The sequence below is a fragment of the Cryptomeria japonica genome, chromosome 3 (genome assembly GCF_030272615.1).
Source record: "Cryptomeria japonica chromosome 3, Sugi_1.0, whole genome shotgun sequence".
Lineage (NCBI taxonomy): Eukaryota > Viridiplantae > Streptophyta > Pinopsida > Cupressales > Cupressaceae > Cryptomeria > Cryptomeria japonica.
Window position 1 is genome coordinate 65,908,861 of NC_081407.1, and position 23,288 is coordinate 65,932,148.

Sequence of the window (23,288 nt, forward strand, 5' to 3'; positions counted from 1 at the left end):
CGAGAATCGGAGATCTTGAATGGTCTAAGGATCTACAGGTATCCACCTAGATCAAGAACAACATCAAGGTTGTAAGGAATACTTTCTCTGCCGCTATGAACAAATACTTCAATGAATTTTAGAAGAAGATGAGCATGAGAGTAAGATTGCCTGATGATGTGGTAAAACATTTTGCCAAAGACATTGTTTTTACAGTTACCAATGATTTTTGTTTAATGGAGGCAATTCGGCCTAGAGAGGAAGAAATGGAAGATATGAGTTATGAGGTTAACTATGACTTATTTATTGGATATGCCAATAACCTATTGGCATCTCCAATAGATAAAAAGAGGGAAAAATTGAGTTCAGTGAAAGAACATACTACACAAGCTGGAACATGTATTGCTCTGTCCACAAGTAGAAAAGGTAAGAAAGATAAAGCTAAGGATGCACCTCCAGTGATGACAAGTAATAGAACAACACAGAGTGTCCAAAACAAAAGGGAACTGGAACCTAAGGTGTATATGAAAAAGGAGACAAAGAAAAGAGGTCAGAAGTTAATTCTTCAAGTAGAATTTGAAGGAACCGACACTGAAGAAGAACCTAAGAAGATGAAAGCTACTGCTAGAGTAGCAAAGTCAGTGAAAAATGTGCCAAAGGCAACTGTGCCTATTGATATCTCAACTTACAAGCCTGAAACCCACTTTGAAAGAACAGTGAAGACATTAGGGAGAAACAGATTTGACAATGTCCAAGAACATTTTGATTCCTTCACTGAAGATGAGAAGGAGAAAATCATTCAACATGTAATCAATCATTTATGTCATTACAATAGATTACCTCATGATATTGAAAAGGATATCTCTAATTCTTTGTACACTATTCTTTTGAATAAATGGGAGGAAGCTGTAAAGAAGAAAAAATAAATTATAGATGAGATATTTGTGCAATATTTTCCTAAATTATCCAAGGATGAAATACGTGCTTTAGTTGATTAGTACAAAATTCAATTTTCTTTCAAAGCAAGAAGATTGAAGCTACTCAGTGGAAAGAGGCAAATTATTTAGACTGAAACTCATCAAATAGCTTGTAGCATCCAACAGATGGAAGAGCTCATACGTTCTTCTCAAGATGAACAAGATGATGATGATATACCTAAAATAGATAAAGATGTGCAAGATGATGAGAGGAAGGATGACACTACCATGCATGTTATTCATGATATCGAGGATATAATTGATCTATCTGAAGACATCATTGCACCTGATATATAGCCACTTATGATCACTATCTTACAAGTTACTTCAGTTGAGGAACTGACTACTCAACCAGGATGGTAAATCCACCAGCAAAAGATCAACCTAAGAAACCCCAATCCCCACCGATTTCACAAGATATTCAGGAGGAATCTGATACAAACATTGGTACTCAGTCATCTGAACAAGAAATAGAGAAAGATCAAGAAAAATAAATTGTTAAGGTAACATCTTTTGGACCAACAAAACCATTAGTCTTACAACAGAATGATGAAGATGAAGATGACTCATTGGGCATTTCGGGGCCTATAAATGTTGATAATATGAGTGTATATTAAATGATGAAGATTGTAAATGTCATGCAAATATATAGCGCACAAGAAAATACTTAAGGAACAAAGGATAAAAGTAGAAACCATTCAGAAAGAAGTAGATATTTTGACAAATCTGCTATAGGGCACCTGACAACACCCTTTAGCAAACTTGGTCAATTAGTTGTTGATGCACTTGACCAAATTACATCACTTGAAGAAGAAGCCCAAACATATGCTGATAAGTTTTAGTATTAAGGATATGTTGCTTGGTTTTGTCATTGATGTAAACACTTATCAATACTTATCCTTCTGGAGATCTTTGATTATGTTCACCGGCAAGTTTAGTGACCTATGCACAGTCACTGGTATTTGGTTCACCGATAGGTTATATTGGTCATCGACACTGAGGATAACTTGTTATCATCTAGAGATCACTTGGTTATGTCGAAGACATGGTTTGGACACTTGGTTTTGGAGATTTAATTATTGGTCTAATCGGGTTGACATATTTGTTGTTACCAAAAAATTGGTCTAGGTTATGGACTAACATGCATTATCTATTCTGGATCAGCACGACACGTTATGGAGATGGTTTAATCAATTAATATTATTGTTGACCCGACATGATGCATCACATCTTGACTTGTTGTAATTGATTTTTATTGTAATATTCTTAGTGAGAAGACCTACACATTTGGTCTTAGGTTTTGGTATATATGCAAGATCTCAATTGTGAGATTAACATGGTATGGGTATGGTATGTAATAAGGTATTCTAAGGTTATATCTGGTATATGCAAATATAAGAAGATCTACTCATGCATACATCATTTGAAGATTCAAGGAAGGTTTGAAGAAGACAATCAGAGCTTAACCAGTACTGAATCCAGCATAGAAGATGCCACTTTGAGCAGTACATTATCATTGGATTTAATTATCCATTTTGTAGTTAGTGTGACTCTCATTCTGTGATTGAGAAGTGAGCTCTAGGTAGTTGGCCTTTCTGCATGTGCAGACTCCATTTGTAAACACATACTATCTGTAGTAGTATCATCTGATTATGGGTAAGGTTTCCCACTATGGTTTTTCCCCTTACAGGGTTTCCACGTACAAATCTCTATGTTATGTGTTTTGGATATTGTCTCTCTTTCTATTTCATGCATTAAGGTTCACCAGTACTATTATTAACTATTAATCTGTTTACCGACATTTAGTTTGGTTTATCAGTATTATGTTTCAAGTTGTATTTGAGATAAAATTATTAGACAACTAATTCACCCACCCCTCTCAGTTGCCTCTGGGTCCTAACAATAAGAGTTATAGGAAGAAGCGAGGTGAACATCTTATGAAGGAGATTGATACTGGGAAACTGGCTCTATCACTTAATAAAGATTTATTAAGGCAAGCTATTTAAACATGCGGGAAGTATCTTGCATATACTTCTAATATTTCATTTTTTTTACTGATATCAATAGAAGGCATACCAAAATTGAGCAGGAGCTAGAAAAGATATGCAATGCATATATAACACTTCAAGACTCTGTTTTTTCTTTTAGCAAATCTATGGATGATTTGCACATCAGGTTAGACACCTATGATCTTGAGAAATCTAAAAGACTCCGGTCACTAAAGGAGTTAAAGAGTCAACTCACAACACAAGTGGACATCCTACAGAGAGCCTACACACATACAAAAACTATTTTAGCTACCCCAGAAACCTGTTCACTAGATTCCATGGAGGAATTTCATAATCAGATCATGTCTACACTTGAGTTCACTGAGAATTTGCTAGAAACATGGGAACATGCTTTATCTCAGTTGAAGAGGATTTTAGTGCAATTTTTCTAAGGATTGCTAATGCATGAATCTTGATTCAGTTTTTCAAATTGTTGTATATGATGAATAATTTGATACAAATTCTCTCTCTCTCTCTCTCTCTCTCTCTATATATATATATATATATATATATATATATATATATATATATTTTACTTTTTCAATTTGGCATTGTTGTCAAAGGGGGAGTAGAAATATGTATGTGTGTTTTGAAAATTTTGTATGATGTATGTAGTAAGGGGGAGTATGTGTATAAATTTTTCTTTTAAGAACCACTTAGTGGTATTGTTGTAAAATTTTCTAAGTGTTGCCATCAATGTCAAAGGGGGAGATTGTTGGCTTGATGATGATTGTAATGAATTCATCATATGTTGTCATTGATGAAACACATACACACATATGTTTATATTGTCTACCAGTATGACTTAAAGTTGTTTATTTCTAACTGGTATTTGGTGACAACCGGTATATGCATGGAGATAACCACTTGGTTATACATGTCTCAACATCAACATGAAGATCCAACAGAGACTATCTCGGAAGCATCAATGACAAGCGGTTTAACTCTAACCGGTATTAAGTGTTCCAACCGGTATTCATACATTATGTGATGAGTTATCACCACCAAAAGTTTGGCAGTATTTTTGTCATGAGTTATGATCACTTGACCAAATACACTGCACCTAGGAAATTATGTTATGATTTCTTGAGGCCGACATGAAATCTAAATGTCTTTATATTGACATCACAATGAATTATTTTGTATGAGAGAAAGTGATATGTTATGTGCAAAGGTAAAAGTGTTAAGTTGCAAAGTATGTTGAGAAGCAGTGTTGAATACGCTTAAAAGGATCTCACCAAGCAAGTATTGTGCTACTCAGACAGATCAAACAAATCCTGTTGTCTTCTAACAATTACAACATAATTAAAACCCGCTAATCGGGTAAGCTCTAACAAGCTTCATTGTTCAAATCCTCTAACAGGGTGATCCATTAGTTTGGATTTAGAAATCCTCTACTGAGGTTACTCCTAATAGGGTACTACCTTTTACAAGGTATAAATTTTAATCAAGCTTTGGGATCTCTAACAATATTTGCTCGTAGCAGAGCACTTTGTAGACCTTAACCGACCAATTATCTATTACTGTAGATAGTTAACTTATGAGTTCCATCTCACTATGGTTTTTTACCTATTTGGGTTTTCCATGTATAAAGACTTGTGTTATGGTGGATATTTTACTTATTGTGGATGATGTTATATCATTTTGGATTGCATGCATTATGTTTAAAAGTTTTGTTAAGTTCATCTACCGGTTAGTGTTTGAAGTAGTTTTATTTTTGGTGACACTAATTCACCCCCCCTCTCAGTGCTTTTCAAGTTCATCATATGTAAGGGGAATTGCCTCAACTCATTTAGTAAAATACTCAATAGTTGTTAAGATGAATTTGTGCCCATTGGAAGAAGTAGGATTGACTTTACCAACTAGATCTAATGCCCATTGTGAAAATGGCCATGGTGATGTAATAGGTTGAAGATCTTGTATCAGTGCAAGAATGAGGTGTTGGCAGTGGGTCAACATCCCTCATGGGGATTCGCAGCATGGTTCAACAACCTCGTGTGGATTCCATATGTCTAGTGGTTGTATCAGGCATTGACAAGTCAATCTTTTGGTGCAACGACAACCCTAGCTTGTAACAAGTGGTATCAGAGCTTGGTCATAGGTTTGAATCACGCAGGTTGTAGTGAGTGATGCTAGGAGGGGGATTATTGGCAGTGGGCCAACGTCCCTCACGGGGATTTGCAACATGGTTTAACAACCTTTTGTAGATTCTATAAGTCTAGTGGTTGTATCGAGCATTGACATGTCAACCTTTTGGTGCAATGACAACCCTAGCTTGTAACACGAGGTCTCCATGTATTTAACATTGTTTACATTTTTGTACATATTTATTGGCATCCTTTTCCATAGTTGGCCAATAGTATCATGTTCTTAACAATTTCTTTGATAGTGGTGGGCCACTTTGATGTGCCCCACAAATTCTATCATGGACCTCCTTTAGGGAAAGTTGAGCTTCTCTTTCATCAAGACATCAGAGAAGGGCTCCATCAAAGCCCTTTCTATACAATGTGTCAACAATAATAGTATGTCTGGATGCTTATCGAATAAGAGTTTTCTTTTGATTTATAGACAAATTAGGAGATATATACTGAGTATGTAAGTATGTGTATATCTCATTATACCAAAAGGATTCAGGACCCACAATTTTACATACATATTTTGATGAGGGAATCTCATAGGCCGGTATCATCAATTGTTCTATAATAAACTCAAACTAAGTTTCATTATTAGGTATATTTAGTAGAACTCTACTGTAGCCATGGCATCGACTGCCTTGTTCTGCATCCTTGGAATCTGTTCAAAAGTGATGTTACTAAAATGTTCTTTGTAATCTTCTATCATTTGTTTATAAGGAAACAATTTATCATCTTTTGTTTTATAGTCATCATTGACTTGATTTACAATCAATTGTGAGTCACCGTAGACCTGTAATTATTTTATCCTCCACTGGACAATAATACAAAGTTCTATGACCCATCAAAGTATAGTTTCCACATGGTAGATACTATCAATATAAACACAGATTCATCAGAAAAGTCTATTAGTAGCAGATGACTGTCTTGCAAAAGAGCCTCTCCTAACTAATCCGTTATTATCTTCCCTTTGATTTCCTTTTTGTCCACATATTCTATATCAAACTCACTTAAAATCATGACCCACTTAGAGAATATTTCATTCAATGTTGCTCTGCTTAACAAATATTTGAGTGGATCAAAGCACACTATGATTTGTACTTGGTGACTCAACATATAATGTCTAAGTTTCTGAGATGCGAAAAATTGTTGTTAGACATGCTCATTCTATAGGAGTGTAATTAAGCTCATATCCAATTAAGGTTCTACTTATATAGTAGATTTCTCTTTCCTTTCCTTGATCATCATGTTGTATCAACAAGGCTCCTAAAGATGAGTTTGTTGCTGATATATATAGTAATAGGGGTTCTACTAGAGTAAATGGAACTAACACTGGAGTATTCAGAAGATAATCTTTTAAAGCTTGGAAAGCTTCTTGGCACTGTTTTGTCCAATTGAAGGTAACTCCTTTTTTGAGTAAATACTGGAATGGATGACATTTATCTGCCTGTTGTGCTATGAATCTCCTTATGGATTGTAGTCTTCCTTGTAACCCTCTTAACTACTTAAGTGTTGATGGAGGCTGCATATCCATGATTACTTTGACTTTCACAAGATCTACTTCAATTCCTCTATTAGACACAATAAACCCTAAAAGTTTGCCTGCTATTACACTAAACATATACTTTTTTGGGTTTAGCCTGATATTGTATTGCTCTAATCGATCAAATATCTTTGCAAGGACTTCAAGATGACCTTCTTTTGTCTGTGATTTAGCTAGTAGACCATCCACATAATCTTCCATGATATTGTGGATCATATCATGAAATAGTGTTGTCATTGCCCTTTGATATGTTGCCCCTGCATTCTTAAGGCCAAACAACATGATGTTTCAGTAGTATGTCCCCCATGGATAAGTAAATACCATCTTATGTTGATCTTTCGCTGTAATCCTAATTTGGTTGTATCCTGAGAAGCCATCCATTTATGAAAGCATTTCATTCCCATAAGTTAAGTCAACTATCATATCTATGTTGGGTAATGGGAAATCATCCTTAGACATGCTTTGTTTAGATCTCGAAAGTCAGTATAGATTCTTATGCCCCCAGTGGACTTAGTCATATGTACTAGATTGGATATCCATTTTGCATAATCAATAGATCAAATGAAGCCCACATCCAACAACTTTTTGAGTTCTATTTTGACTAGTAATGCAATATGTGGATGCATCTTTCTTATCTTTTGTTTGTATGATTTAATTCCTAGTAGCAATGGTAAATAATGTAACAACAATTTTGGATCCAAGCCTTGCATATCCGCATAGGACCAAGTGAAATTGATATGAATTTGTCCTTTTCTTCTTGGTTCAATGATCTTGCTAAGTGAATATTATGTACAACTTCTCCTTCTTCTATATTTACTTCTTCAGTTTCTTCCATGAGTAATGTTGAATTCTCTTTTTCAATAGGGAGGTTGTCTAACTCACTCTTGCCATTACAATCACTTTGACCCATATCTTCTATTACAGAGGTGCTTGCCTCTCCAAAGTATGTTGTTCTATCCAGATCTACAACAAATCCTGCGTTGTGATTGCCTTGTGGAAATCCTTCTTTGACACCAAGGAATTCTGTAATAGCTTCATCATTCTCAAACCAATCTAGAGTTGGTTTTCCTCCTCATCCCTAATCAATCAAATGTGAGTGTACACAGGGTAATTTATCACCCCCTTCTATTGTAACAGATTCTAATAACATGCATACCTTATTATTTGAGGGACTTGATATATTTTCATCCTCTATAGGTGATTTGTGATACCTTATCATGTCACTTGCTATGTATGTTTCAACTTTTGAGGTTGTATCACTTATCTCCTCTTGTTCTTGAATCTGATTTTGTTGTAGATTGGTGGGCCTCCTTTGTATGGGGGTTACCCTTCTCAAACCTGGTATAAGTCTTTGTAGTCTTTCTTCGTCTGATTCATTGTGTAGAGCTTGAGTTGTTTCCCTTGGCACTAGTATTGACAATAACCAAGGATTAGGTTCATTTACTGGTACTAAGCCTTTGTCTGTTACCATATTTGCTTGTGCGGATGTGTCAGATACTGTATTGTTGGGTGATTCCGTGCTAGGTTCTTGTAGAAGTTGTCTCATATCTTCACCATCTGATTTTGCACTAAGCGATGTTGGTACTTTATTGCTTGTTTGAGATGAAGAGGGAAACACTCGTGTTGACAACTGACTTTGAGATATGTACTTTGACGGTAGCCTTGGTCTGTTTATCATATCCAATGCATGTTGTCTTTCTTCTTTTATATTTGGTACAACATATCCTAACCCTTGACTCTTTGGATTGTCATTTGGTAAAATAAGTTCTAATCTTCCTTTCTTTTTTAACCCCAAGCCTGTGGTACCATCATACCCATGTTTTTGTAACATCTTGAATCCATTGCCATACTGATCTAAACGTAATCTGGGTATTGTCATGTCATCTTCTTCTCTATATATCCAGTGATTGACATCTCCATTCAGAGATTCTTCTTGTAAATCACCCCACCTAATGAAAGAGCATGAATCTGAGTACCTGACTATTTATTTTGCTTTGTCTTGTTTCTTTACTGTATTTTGAGGTTTCCCAAAAGACCTAGGAGATAGAGATAACTGTTTTTCGTTTGAGGTACTTGAAAAAGAGTATTCTCCACAACCAATATCTTTTATCTGTAAAGAAGATGTTGTAGGCACATTCTTCCGTGTTTCTATGATTGTTAATGACTGCATTTATGTAGTGAGTGGAAGGAAACTATTTAATTGTTTAGAAATTGAATTTAATTAAATAATAAAGATTATTTAAATTAAAGGATTAAAATCATAATTAATTAACTAATTAATTGTTCAAATTCTAAATCCCCAAATTCTAATTTCTTATAATTTCATTTAATTACATTAATTCTTCTAATTCAAATCCCTATTTCCATCTTTTAGTTAGCTTGTTCTAAATAAACCTCTCAATCAACTTTCAATTAGTTAACTATTTCCTCGTCTTTATTTCCTCAAATCACCTTTTTTCATCCTTTAGTCAACTTTTTCTCAATCAGTTGACTCAATTAATCTATTTTTTTTCACCTCCAAAATAGCAGTTCAACTATCAATCAGAATGTGAGCTCACCTGGGTTCCACCTCTTGATCAATCTGTTCCACCTTTCATTCAATCTCATCCAATAATCTATAAATTGAGCATTCAATCTCCATTTTTAACAATCACGGACTTTGAATCTTTGTGTCAATTGCAGTCTGCTAGTGCATTATCTAAGAGCCACCATACCACGAAAAGGAGAAGAGAAATGAAAGCTATATGCAGTCTTCGAATAGGGGATTTTGATTGAATATTTACATTCCTATTTGATTATTTACATTATTCTTGATGGGGAGGGGTACTCAAAGAGAGTCTATCCTTTTCCAATAGGAGGTTGAGTGATGTATTAGTGGGTTCCCTTCACTCTACACTAGTCTATCAACCAATCAAAACATTCAAACTCTCTAGGAGTGCTCCCAATCAAAATGTGCTCATTGACTACTCAGGCATGGTTGAGATTCACAGGGGTAAATCTAACCTCAATCTATCAAACTTCTAAGATATGCTTGTAGGGGTTGTAGCAGGTGTCCTTAAGGTTTTTCCAAGCCAATCAACTGGTTTTGTGTTTGGGTTTCATTCATTTCTCCATCTCTCCCTCTTTCTCCTATTTTCTAGGCCTAGTAGCCCTAGAGCCCTCAATTAGCCCTACCTAATTGTTTTATGTGGAATTACTCAAAATTTTCTCAAAGAACCACAAAAAATAATTTATGATCTGAGTACCCCTTTGGATGAACTTTGAGATTCACCAGGTGAGGAAATCAGGTCTGTCTGTACAGGTACAAAACCCGAAAATGACATATTTGAAGGATTTTTGGGTCTTTTTGGTCTTCTTCCAAGGGTTTAATGTCTTCCTTGTTTTTCCATACCTCCAAACTTCCAAAAAGGCTCTTTTACAACCCAATTACTCATTCCAAACACTTGGCATCTTCAAACCTGATCATCCCTGCAAGCACTTGCAAAATTTCAATCATTTCTTAACCAGGCTATGACTGAGCTTTCCTAGGAAATGATGTCCAATGGCCTTTCCATGACCTCCAAACCAAAACAAAGCTTATATACACTGTAAAAAGGTTACATGGCTTGAGTCCCAAGGGTTATTGAAAAAAACTCAAAGGACTTCAAGCTGGAACCATGTTTGGGACTCTAGAACCCTTGCTCAGGCCGAGAGCACTATAAAATCAAAAAATTAATTCAAACCTGCACTAAAAAAAAAATCAAATTCCTCTTGAGAACTAAAAATACATGTATAAATCAATCATGGGAGAATAGTAAATAAATCAATCCATGAAGTACGGACTGCTACTCACAATTTGAGAAAAATGCAAGTTAAAATTGGAAAAAGGTCTTCAAAATATATTATAATTTGCTCAATGCATTTACCCACCCCATTACATTCATCCAAAAAGAATTTATAATCCATTTAGAACCTAACCAACTCTCCATTGATTCCCCAACCACCGATTTGCTCAAACTTTCAAATGGTTGCTCAAAGTTGTACAATGTTGTCGAGCAACATTGACAACTTTTGCCAAAAAGTGCATTTTTGCATTTTATGCATTGTCACTCATTCTAAATCACCTAGGATGAATTAAAACCACTAACATGACATGTCTCAATGTCAAATAAGGCTTTTCAATATGTTTGACACCAAAATACACGTTTATGCCATTTTAGGCTTACAAGGGCTCATAAGCCAAAATTGAGTAAATACATGACCTAATTAACATTCATCCTCGAAATGCATATCAAACACACATGTGTACCTATGAGTAGAACATTATTCACAAAAATAAACCAAACTAAATACTAACACACCAAAAACTAGAAAATGTACTCAAAACTAGGTGCTCCTGCACCATATTCCCCCAAAGAGAAAGAAGTCAAGTGACTCCTTTAAGGAAAAAAAGAAAGGGGAACTCCAAGCTTAGAAAAGTCTTCCTTAGGTACCCATGTAGCCTCAGATGCTGAAAGGTGGTGCCATTTGATCAAGTGCTTCATATAGACGGTATGCCTTGTTTGCTTGAGAACTCTGGAGTCTAACACCTTCTCAGCTTGTGGAATGGGTGCAGGTGGTAAGGGCAGGTCTGAAAGTGATTGAGAGACCTCTGAGATTCTACTACCTTGTTTTGGAAGTGTGCCTTTATACTATACCAGATTGGCAACATTGAAGATGGGAGATAAAGCCATATCACCGGGTAGGTCTAACTTGTAAGCATTGTTGCAATACATCACCAAGATTTTGCAAGGACCAATCCTCCTCATCTGAAGCTTACTAGGGACACCTTTCTGAAGCCTTTCTTTGTTCAAGTGAACCATGACCATGTCCCCAACTATAAATTGTACATCTTTTCTATTCTCATTTACTTTTTCTTTGATTCTTTGGGAGGTGTCTACTAGGTCTGTCCTAACCTACTCATAAACCTCTTGCATGGATTGAGCTATGTCCAAAGCATGTCCACTCTACTTTCCCATATTTCCAACATCTTTGAGCTCCAAAACACCTCTAGGATGAAGGCCATACACAATCTCAAAAGGGATTTTACAGGTGGACCTATTCACACTGTCATTGTAGGCAAAATCAGCTTGATGGATGATCTAATCCCAAGCTTGTCCATACTCCTTTGTCAGGTATCTAAGAAGGTTTCCAAGTTTTCTATTGACCACCTCATCCATTTGGGGATGATAGGATGAACTGAAAAACAAGTTAGTACCCAATCTCTGGCACAAAGTCTTCAAAAAATGACCAATAAACTTTGCATCTCTATCTGATACAATGCTGATAGGTAAACCATGAATTATAATAAGCTCCTTGAAAAACAAGTGAGCAATGTGACTAGCATCATGAGTGATCTTACATGGAATAAAATGGGCCATCTTGCTAAATCTATCTACCACAACATAGATACTATCAAAACCTGATTTGGTTTTAGGCAAACCAACAACAAAATGCATACTTACACACTCCCATGGCCGGTTTGGGATAGATAAAGGCTGATAAAGACCAACATTGGAAGAGGTACCTTTAGCTCTTTGGAAAAACACACATTGTTCCACATATTTCCTGAAATCTCTTTGCATCTTAGGCCAATAGTAGAATCTTTGGAGAAGTTCCAAATTCTTGTTCAAACCAAAATGTCCACTTAGGCATCCATTGTGCTTCTCTTGCCTCAAATTTTCTCTCATAGATCTTTTAGGTACATATAGCTGTCCTCCCTTAAACAAAAGTCCATCTTGTAAGGTGTAATCTGCATATTCACTATGAAAATGGTTTCCAAACTCTTGGCAAACCTTGTAGGTAGAAGCAAAGTCTGCATCATCTTCATACAAATCCTTGAAACTATCCACTCCAATACTTTTGAGTTGCACTTCTTGCACTGCTAGCAACCTTCTACTTAATGCATCAGCTACTTTATTACATTGTCCTTTCTTGTGTTTAATGGTAAAGATATATGACTGCAAATACTCTACCCATTTAATATGCCTATGATTCAACTTTTCTTGAGAATTAAGGAAGCTAAGAGCTTGATTATTAGTATAAACCACAAATTCCTTAGGCAACAAATAATGCCTCCATTTCCTAAGAGATTTAACAAGTGCATACAACTCCAAATTATAAGAGGAATACCTTTTATTTGCATCATTGATCTTCTTACTAAAAAATACAATCGATGTATTGTCTTGGCTTAAAACTGCTCCAACCACTATGTTGCTTGCATCACTTTCAATGGTGAAGAGCTTGTCAAAGGTTGGAAGAATAAGTACTGGTTGAGTAGCCACCTTTGTCTTCAAGAGATCAAATCCTCTTTGTGCTTCCTTTGTCCAATGAAACTTGGTTTTCATACCTCCCTTGATTGTATCAAGCATGGGTGCACATATCTCACTAAATACTCTGATGAACTTCCTATAGAATTGTGCCAAACCATGAAAACTTCTTACTTCACTTGTTGTCTTAGGTGTAGGCCAACTGATTATGGCTTCCACCTTAGAGGTATCCATCTTCAAATCACCTCTTGAGATGAAAAACCCAAGATATATCAATTCCCATTTCTTAAACTCACATTTCTCTAAATTGATGGTTAGTTGCTTATCACATAGTTTCCTCAGTACAATTTCTATATGCTTAAGATGTTCATCTTTAAACTTGATAAAAATCAAGATATCATCTAAGTAAACAACAACAAATTTACCAATATAGTCCTTGAGTACTTCATTCATGAGTCTCATGAATGTGCTAGGAGCATTTGTGAGTTCAAATGGTATGACAAGCCATTCATAGAGTCCTTCTGTGGTCTTGAAGGCTATCTTCCATTCATCTCCCTCCTTGATTCTGATTTGGTGGTAGCCACTCTTGAAGTCTATCTTGGTGAAGTATTCAACACATCCTAAACAATCCATCAAATCTTCAATTCTTGGAATGGGAAATTTATACTTGATGGTAATCCGGTTTATAGCTCTATAATCAGTGCAAAGTCTCCAAGTACCTCCCTTCTTTGGGGCCAAAATGATGGGTACTACACATGGGTTGATGCTCTTTCTTAGTAGTCCATTTTCTAAGAGTTCTTGTATTTTCTTGGATACCTCCTTGTTCTGATCTAGTGTCATTTTATAAGATGCCTTATTGGGAAATGAAGCTCCAGGTATGAAATCAATTTGGTGGCTTATGGCACGTTAAGGAGGCAAAGTTGCTGGTGTTACATCACTGACAATGTCCTTAAACTTATTTAGGACCTATTGCACTTCTTTGGGAATGTATACTTTCTTCTCTTTACTGTCTTCTTTTGGTTTTACAACAATGGAAAACCCCACTCCTCCTTCCTTGAGTGTGTTCATAAAATATTTCTCACCAACTAGCAGCACATTAGAACCCTTTGATCTTCCCTCTTCTTGGTCTCCTATTGACTGAATTTTGTAGGTGATTCCATCCTTTTGAAAAGTATAAGCATTCTTCTCTCCATGGTGTATTGATTTTCTGTCAAACTACCATGGCCTACCTAGGAGTAGGTGGCAAGCATCCATGAGAAAGATGTCACACAATATTATGTCCTCGTAGCCTCCTATAGTGAACTCCACTCATGTTTGTTCATTCACAAGAACATACTACCCCTTGTTGAGCCATGTAACCCTATAAGGATCACTATGTGGTATTCTTGGTAAATTGAGCTTACTCACTGCTTCCTCTGACACTATGTTATCTATGGATCCTAAATCCACCACCACTCTACATACCTTTCCCATGATCTTGCATTTTATCCTAAACAAGGATCTCCTTTGGATAGGTTCCTCCTTAACCGGTTCTTTAATCAAGACTCTTCTTATCATATGATTCTCTCCAACCTCTGAATCTAAACTTACTTCTAATGCCTTCATGTTTACTGCATCTTCTTGAGCATAATTTAGTCTCCTCTCACCTCCTTGGGATGAAGAAGACTTCTCATGACATCTATAGGTCAGGTGTCCAAGTTGATGGAAATTGTAGCACTTCATTGTGGTGAAATAGGACCCTCTTCCTGATCCACTAGACCTTCCTCTACTAGATTTGCTAGATACCCTTCCTCTATAGCTGCTCTTGCTATTGGAATCGCCACTTTTCTCAACCAACTTGGATTCTCCTTGGGATATTTGGTCTACACTTCTTCCACCAAATCTACCTCTCTGACCTTTGCCATCTCTTCACCTACCTCTGCCTCTATTGTTGTGCTCTTGTCTCTTTTTTCTCTTTTCTTCCACCTTGAGTGCCAATTGATAGCACTTGTGAACGGTACTAGGACATAAAAAACTCAATTCTTCTTGAATATTACATCGCAGTCCATTCAAGTATATGGCTACCTTGATGCTTTCATCTTCCACCACCTTGGATCTCAGACACAACTTCTAAAATTCCTTAGTGTAGCTGCTCACGTCTAAGTCTCTTCATCTCAAGTTTTGTCTCCTTTTGTGCAGTTGGATCTCATAACCTTTAGGGATATATGCTTATTTCATCTTGGCTAGCTTTCCTTTCCAAGTGGCTATTGGGTTCTTACCCTCCTTTTCCCTCTCTTCTTGGATGAATTTTCACTAAGTCAAGTCTGCTCCTCTCAATCTAGATTCATCTACCTTCACCTTTTGTGCCTCACTAATCCCATCACATTTAGAGTGATTCTCCAAACTTTCAATCCATTCCATGACTACCTTTGGTTCCATTTTTCCATAAAAAAGTGGCACTCCTTCTAAGTATTTTCCTCCTAAGGATTTGATTTATCTAAGGAAAGGTTCTTCAAATAGAATAGGATTTGGTTTAGGTGTGCTATCCTCTTCTACTACTTCTTTACCCTTCCCTTCTTTGACCTTAATTGTCACTTTCTCAGCCTTGTCTTCAACTGCGTCTAGTTTGCTCTCCAACTTTAGTAATATTTCCTTGAGGAGTCTATTATCTTCCTCTTGATCTTCTACCTTCTTGGCTAACTCAGCATTGGTCACCATCCTTAGGCTATTTTCTCCTACTGACTCAATTTCTATTATGTATTGGCTTCTTCCCAAATCTTGGTTTTTCTGATACCACTATGATGGGGAGGGGTACTCAAAGAGAGTCTATCTTTTCCAATAGGAAGTTGAGTGATGTATTAGTGGGATCCCTTCACTCTACATGGGTCTATCAACCAATTAAAACATTCAAACTCTATAGGAGTGCTCCCAATCAAAACGTGCTCACTGACTGCTCAGACATGGTTGAGATTCACAGGGGTAAATCTAACCTCAATCTATCAAACTTCTAACATATGCTTACAGGAGTTGTAGTAGGCATCCTTAAGGTTTTTCCAAGCCAATCAACTAGTTTTGTGTTTGGGTTTCATTCACTTCTCCATCGCTCCCTCTTTCTCCTATTTTCTAGGCATAGTAGCCCTAGAGCCCCCAATTAGCCCTACCTAACCGATTTTTTTGGAATTACTCAAAATTTTCTCAAAGAACCAAGAAAAAATATTTATGATCTAAGTACCCTTTTGGATGAACTTTGAGATTCACCAGTTGAGGAAACCAGGTCTATCCGTATAGGTATGAAACCCAAAATTGGCATATTTGAAGGTTTTTTTGGGTCTTTTTGGTCTTCCTCCAAGGGTTTATTGTCTTCCCTGGTTTTCCACACCTCACTTATTCATGCCAAACACAAGGCATCTTCAAACCTGATCATCCCTGTAAGCACTTGCAAAATTTCAATCATTTCCTAACCGGCTATGACTAAGCTTTCTTAGGAAATGATGTCCAATGGGATCTCCATGACCTCCAAACCAAAACAAAGCTTATATACACTTTAAAAAGGTTCCATGGCTCAAGTCCCAAGGGTTATTGAGCAAAAATCAAAGGACTTCAAGCTGGAACCATGTTTGGGCCTCTAGAACCCTTGCTCAGGCTGAGAGAACTATAAAATGAAAAACTTAATTCAAACATGCACTAAAAAAAAACTCAAATGCCTCCTCAGCACTACAAAGACATGTATAAATCAATCCGTGAAGTACAGACAACTGCTCACAATTTGAGAAAAATGCAAGTTAAAACTTGAAAAAGGTCTTCAAAATGTATTACAATTTTCTCAAGGTGTTCACCCACCCCATTAAATTCATCCACAAAGAATTTATATGCCGTTTAGAGCCTAACCAACTCTCCATCAGTTTCCCAACCACCGATTTTTTGAAACTTTCAAAAAGTTGCTCAAAGTTGTAAAATGTTGTCGAGCAACATTGACAACTTTTGCCAAAAAGTGCATTTTTGCATTTTATGCATTGTCACTCATTCTAAACCACCTAGGATGACTTAAAACCACTAACATGACATGTCTCAATGCCAAATAAGGCTTTTGAAGATGTTTGATGCCAAAATGCACGTTTATGCCATTTTAGGCTTATAAGGGCTCAAAAGCCAAAATTGAGTAAATACATGATCCAATTAATATTCATGCTCTAAATGCATATCAAACACACATGTGGACCTATGAGTAGACCATTATTCAAAAAACTAAACCAAAATAAATAATAACAAACCAAAAACTAGAAAATGTACTCAAAACTAGGTGCTCCTGCACCAATTCTATTGTTTTGTTTGTTTGAATTCTAATTAGGATAGCGATTCGTAATTTCCCTGGTATTCCTAGTTTTCTTTACATTAGATGAATTTATACATGCGACATTTTGGTGAACCCAAAATTTCTCTTCTTAACAAATATTTGAGTGGATCAAAGTGTGCTGAGTTGTACTTTGTGACTCAGCATATAATGTCTAAGTTTCTAAGATGCGAAAATCACTGCTAGACATGCTCGTTCTATAGGAGTGTAATTAAGCTCATATCCAATTAAGGTTCTACTTATATAGTATATTTCTCTTTCCTTTCCTTGATCATCATGTTGTGCCAAAAAGGCTCCTAAAGATGAGTTTGTTGTCGATATATATAGTAATAGGGGTTTTCTTGGAGTAGGTGGAACTAACATTGGAGTATTCAGAAGATAATCTTTTAAAGCTTGGAAAGCTTCTTGACATTGTTCTTTCCATTGGAAGGTAACTCCTTTTCTGAGTAAATACTGGAATGGATGGCATTTATCTTCCAGTTGTGCTATGAATCTCCTTATGGACTATAGTCTTCCTTGTAACACTCTTAACTGCTTAAGTGTTGATGGAGGCTACATATCCATGATTGCTTTGAATTTTGTAGGATCTACTTCAATTCCTCTATTAGACACAATAAACCCTAAAAGTTTTCCTGTAGTTACACCAAACCCACATATTTTTGGGTTTACCCTGACATTGTATGGCTCTAATCGATCAAATATATTTGCAAGGACTTCAAGATGACCTTCTCTTGTCTATGTTTTAGCCAGTAGATCATCCACATAATCTTCCATTATATTGTGGATCATGTCATGAAATAGTGTCGTTGTACCCCTTTGACATGTTTCTCTTGTATTCTTAAGACAAAATGACATGATGTTCTAGTAGTATGTCCCCCATGGACATGTAAATGTCGTCTTGCATTGATCTTCTGGTGCAATCCTAATCTGGTTGTATCCTGAGAAGCCATCCATTAATGAAAGCATTTCATTCCCAACAGTTAAGTCAACTATCATATCTATGTTGGGTAATGGGAAATCATCCTTAGGACATTCTTTGTTTAGATCTCAGAAGTTGGTACAAATTCTTATTCCCCTAGTGGGCTTAGTCATAGGTACCAAATTGGATATCGATTCCGCATAATCAATAGGTCGAATGAAGCCCACATACAACAACTTTTGGAGTTCTATTTTGACCAGTAATGCAATTTGTGGATGCATCTTTCTTAGCTTTTGTTTGTATGGTTTAATTCCTGGTAGCAATGGTAAATGATTTAACACCAATTCTGGATCCAAGCCTTGCATATCCACATAGGACCAACTGAAATTGATAGGACGCTGTTTGAAAACTATATGAATTTCTCCTTTTCTTCCTGGTTCAATGATCTTGCTAAGTGGATATTATGTACAACTTTTCCTTCGCTATATTTACTTCTTTAGTTTCTTCCATGAGTAATGTTGAATTCTCTTTTTCAATAGGGAGGTTATCTAACTCACTCTTGCCATTACGGTCACTTTGATCCATATATTCTGTTATAGAGGCATTTTCCTCTCCAAAGTATGATGTTCTATCCAGGTCTACAACAAATCCTTCCTTGTGATCACCTTGTGGAAATCCTTCTCTGATGCTAAAGAATTCTGCAATAGCTTCATTGTTCTCAAACCAATCTAGAGTTGGTTTTCCTTCTTGTCCCCAATCAATCAAATGTGAGTGTACAAGGGGTAATTCATTACTCCCTTCTATTGTAATAGATTTTGATAACATGCATACCTGGTTATTTGAGGGACTTGGTATATTTTCTGTTGGTATTTTGGATATGTTGATATGGTTTTGTCATTGATGTCAACACTTGTTAACACTTGTCACACTTATCAACACTTGGAGATCTTTGGTTATGTTCACCGGCAAGTCAGTGACTTATGCACAATCACTGGTATTTGGTTCATCAATAGGTTATATTGTTCACCAGTACTTGGAATGACTTGGAGACTACCTGGTTATGTCGAAGACATTATTTGATCACTTGGTTTTGGCGATTTGGTTATTGATCTATTCGGGTTTGCATATTTGTTGTTACCAGCAAATAGGTCTAGGTTATGCATTGCCAAGAATATCTATTCCAGATCATCACGACATGTTATGGAGATGATTTATTATTATTGTAAATGCGTTGATCCTACATGATGCATCACATATTTTTTCTATTGTAATATCTTTAGTGAGCCGACCTACTAAATTGGTCTTAGGTTATGGTATAAATATAAGATCTCATTTATGAGATTGATATGGAATTGATATAGGACTGGAAAAAGGATTGTAACAAGGTATATGTGTAATGCCTTCCCCAAACCAAGCTTTGATTAACTTAGTTGACCATGTTTGACCCTATTAATAAATGCTTTATAATTCAATAGAATGGACTGTGTTAGACAGATAGATTGGTGAGAAAAGTAATTGAACCAAGTTATAGAGTTATTGCACCTTGTGGTGTACATTTTGATGTGTTATGAATTTGAAATCCTAAAAGATCCATTGATTGGATAATCGTGATTTAACGTATGTCAGCTATGTCTAGATTTAAAACTTATATGATTCCATGATTTGGATAACATTGATGAATGTTGATGCTTCATTTATATGCTTTATGATATAGAACTCTATATGATTTTAGAATAGGATAAATTGGGGATGATGTATGTCATTATTGGATTTAAAGGACTTTATTATGATGATAGAATTAGGATGTATGTTTTATGTGTGGACCAAAATTATGAGAATTATGATAATTGCTTATGTGGATTTATTTGGATATGAGATATATTGAATTGTTCAAATGTAAATTGTATGCGAAGTGTTTGATGTGTATTCTAATTCATGTGTTTAATATTATACGAGGTTATTGGAAATTACTAATGTGTATTTGAGTGGTGCAGGAAAAGATATCCATGTGACCATGTAAATATTATGGAGAACCAAACGTAGACCTATGTATGTTCGTAAAACCAAGGTTTGTCTATTTGGAGAGACAACACCCCATTTGTGTCGTATTTTATTCATAATAGTAAATGATGCATGTGTGTTAAATGTTATTTATTTGATTTATTTAAATCCAACAAGAGACAAGATTTCATGTGCAATTTTGTAAAAGTATTTTCTTTGTGTCACTTGACACGTGTTGATTTATGTTTGAGTTTTTAAATTTGTCTCTTGGAGGGAATTGTTTAACTATAGCTTTTTCAATTAAATTTAATGTGATTCCATAATTGCCTTAGGTAGAGAATCTTTGGGGTAGTCAACTTAGGTTTGACCCGAAAATTAACTTCAGAGGGGTTTAAAAAGGGTTAAATGGACTCCTAGGGGTAGTTTATTAGGGTTTCCTAAAGCCCATAAGGTATACCTAAGGGTTAGGAGTAATTTTAGGCATGTTTCAACTCCCATGTGACCTTTTAGACACCCTAAAAAGTGACTTTTCTAAGTTGTGCGAAAATTGAAATTAGAAGACTTGAACTAAGTTGTAAACCTTCCTTTTCGAATGAGAAGTTCCCTTTTCCATTTTACCTTACCTTCCTTTTTAGTTTTTTAGAAACTTGTGAGAACTCTCACAAAGGGCTTCTTAAGAAAGAATTAGAAAATTAGTGGGTAATCACCCACTCTCCATTTTTGGAGACAAATAATTTTTGAAAAGAAAAAGATAGATTTGGGATTGAGAAATTTGACTAAGTGTAGAAAGAAAAGACTTGTGGAATTGGGCTGCTCATCCCCAACAAAACTAGCATACCCTTGGGCAGTTTAAGGTTGGTTCTACCTTTCTTGTAATGTTTTCTTATTGCATATTGAATTGAAAGAATTGCTTGTGTTAAAGGCTAGTTTGCCTTGCATGTATTCCTTGGAAATTTATTTGGTGTTTTATGATTATGCAATTTATGTGTTTTGGGAGTAATCAAGACCTCCTACTCTTGGGAGAGAGGATGTCTTGTGGGTGGTAGAAGTGACAGCCCTCGAGTGAGAGGCTCTCGTTATGAGAGTGATCACAAGGGATTTTATGTGACCCTTGCTACATGGCTTGTTTATGCATTGGGGGTCATAAGGAGGGAAATAAGGCATGAATGCCTTGGGGGGCATAAGGAATGTGGGGTTGTAATACTTGATGTATTTGGTTTGCCACGAGGTGGCTATATGTTTTGGTTTGCCATGAGGTGGCTATATGTTTTTCCATACTTGCAGTCTCCTCAGGGTACTTGGTCCACTACCACCCTTGAAAAGACATCACGAATGTGTGGTGCAGTGTAGCCTGGGTTGGGATTGTGTTCGAGATTGTGTTTTCCCTTGTCTTTTGTGTTTGCATTTGTGTTACCTATCTAGGGCTTGGTTCTCTGAGCTCGGGGGTGGCTACTAGTTAGCCTAGGCTGGGAGGTGAGCACTCCATGGTTATAGTATTTTGATTTATTTGCAGGTGGTTGGAAGAAAAGAAAAGGGCAAGTAGAAGTTGCTATTTTTAATTGTTTGCAGAAAAAGATTTGGAAATGGAGTAATTGATATTATAAGTTACAAAAATGTAAAAGGAAACTATATGTTGTACCTATTTAGGAAAGAAGATGCATCTAATTTAATTGAAGTCCTCATTTAATAGGAATGAGGGACTAGTTTGGGTATTTCACCCTCTTGTAATAATGTCTATATTGTATTCTAAAAATGCCTTAAATAAATACATTATTTCTATTAATTTAATATTGCATAAATGAAAAGATTCTGTTGAGTATCAGTTTGCATTGTTCTTAAAATTTTAATGCTTGCATGCATGTTTATTCTGAAAATAAAAAGCTCTGTTTATTTTCCTCTTGCATATCTCTAAGAATAGACAAAAAAAATTCTAAAATTAATGAGATTGCTAAAGGTATTAAACTCTGTCATTTCCTTTTAGTTACTTGCAGAAAATAAATCAAACAAAAAGAAATATAACATGTCTATTCCTAAGATTTACTTCATTACTTTCTAATCTAAATATAGTTGATGTTTTAATTTTATTTAATTCTGTCATTTTACTTGTTTGCAGAAATTAAAATCTGGAATTAAATGGTTTATCTAATTTTTTAAAATTAACATATCTATATAGTTGCTTAACTCTGTTAGTTAATTAATTGCAGAAATTAAATCTACAGTTAAATAGGCTATCTCGGATTTATGGTATTTAATTCTTTAAATTTTTTTTTTTACAAGGGATTAAATCTGAATATTTAGATCAAACTGTTAAAAAGTTTAAAAAAGAAAAAAAAAATACATATTGCATAGTGGAGATAGTTCTAAATTTCAATAAACATCCTATATATATATATATAGTTAAAATATATTTATATATTCAATATATGTTTGTGCATGAATATATAAATAAATAAAATTACATTTTTAATATTAAAAAAAAAAAAATAAATAAAAAAAGAAAATTAGAAGAACCTTGGAAAAGGGGCTCAGCCCCTGCGGATGTTCCCGCAGGGCGACCCCCCTCCGCTGTGGGCAGTGCCCCACAGTGACGGCACCGCCGGGGCTACGGGCCGCGCCTCACAGCGGCGACCAAGGCCGCCACCGTGGGAAGCGACCCGCAGGGCTCGGCTACGGTCGTCCCTATGGGGAGCCCCCCCTCATGGCCACTGCCTTCCATTTCATTTCGCCGCTCTTTAAAAAAAAATGCTCTGCCATTGTTCATCGCTCGGCCCTCGTTGCAACACCAAAAAAATAAATAAATACGAAACCCTAACCCAGTGGGGTTAGGGTATTCCAAGAAAAAAAAAAAAAGGGAATAATATATATTGAAAGAGCAATTTATGTTATTTTAAATTAGGTTTTCAATGTAACCTAACATTTTAGTTATATGGAAGAGTTTTATTTTAGAAGATAAATATGCCCATATCGATGTGATTTATTCTTTTCAACTTGAGTTATTTTGAAGTTGGAATTTAATGGAAAATATAATGAATTTTTCTACAACTTTATAGTTAGCATATTTGGATAAATATA

General features: G+C 35.8%; 1 pseudogene; it reads right to left on the minus strand.

The window, feature by feature from the left end:
- Nucleotides 1-1,340: 1,340 nt before the first annotated feature.
- LOC131033847 (DNA-directed RNA polymerase subunit beta''-like) overlaps nucleotides 1,341-23,288 on the minus strand; it is a 59,567-nt pseudogene continuing 37,619 nt past the window's right edge.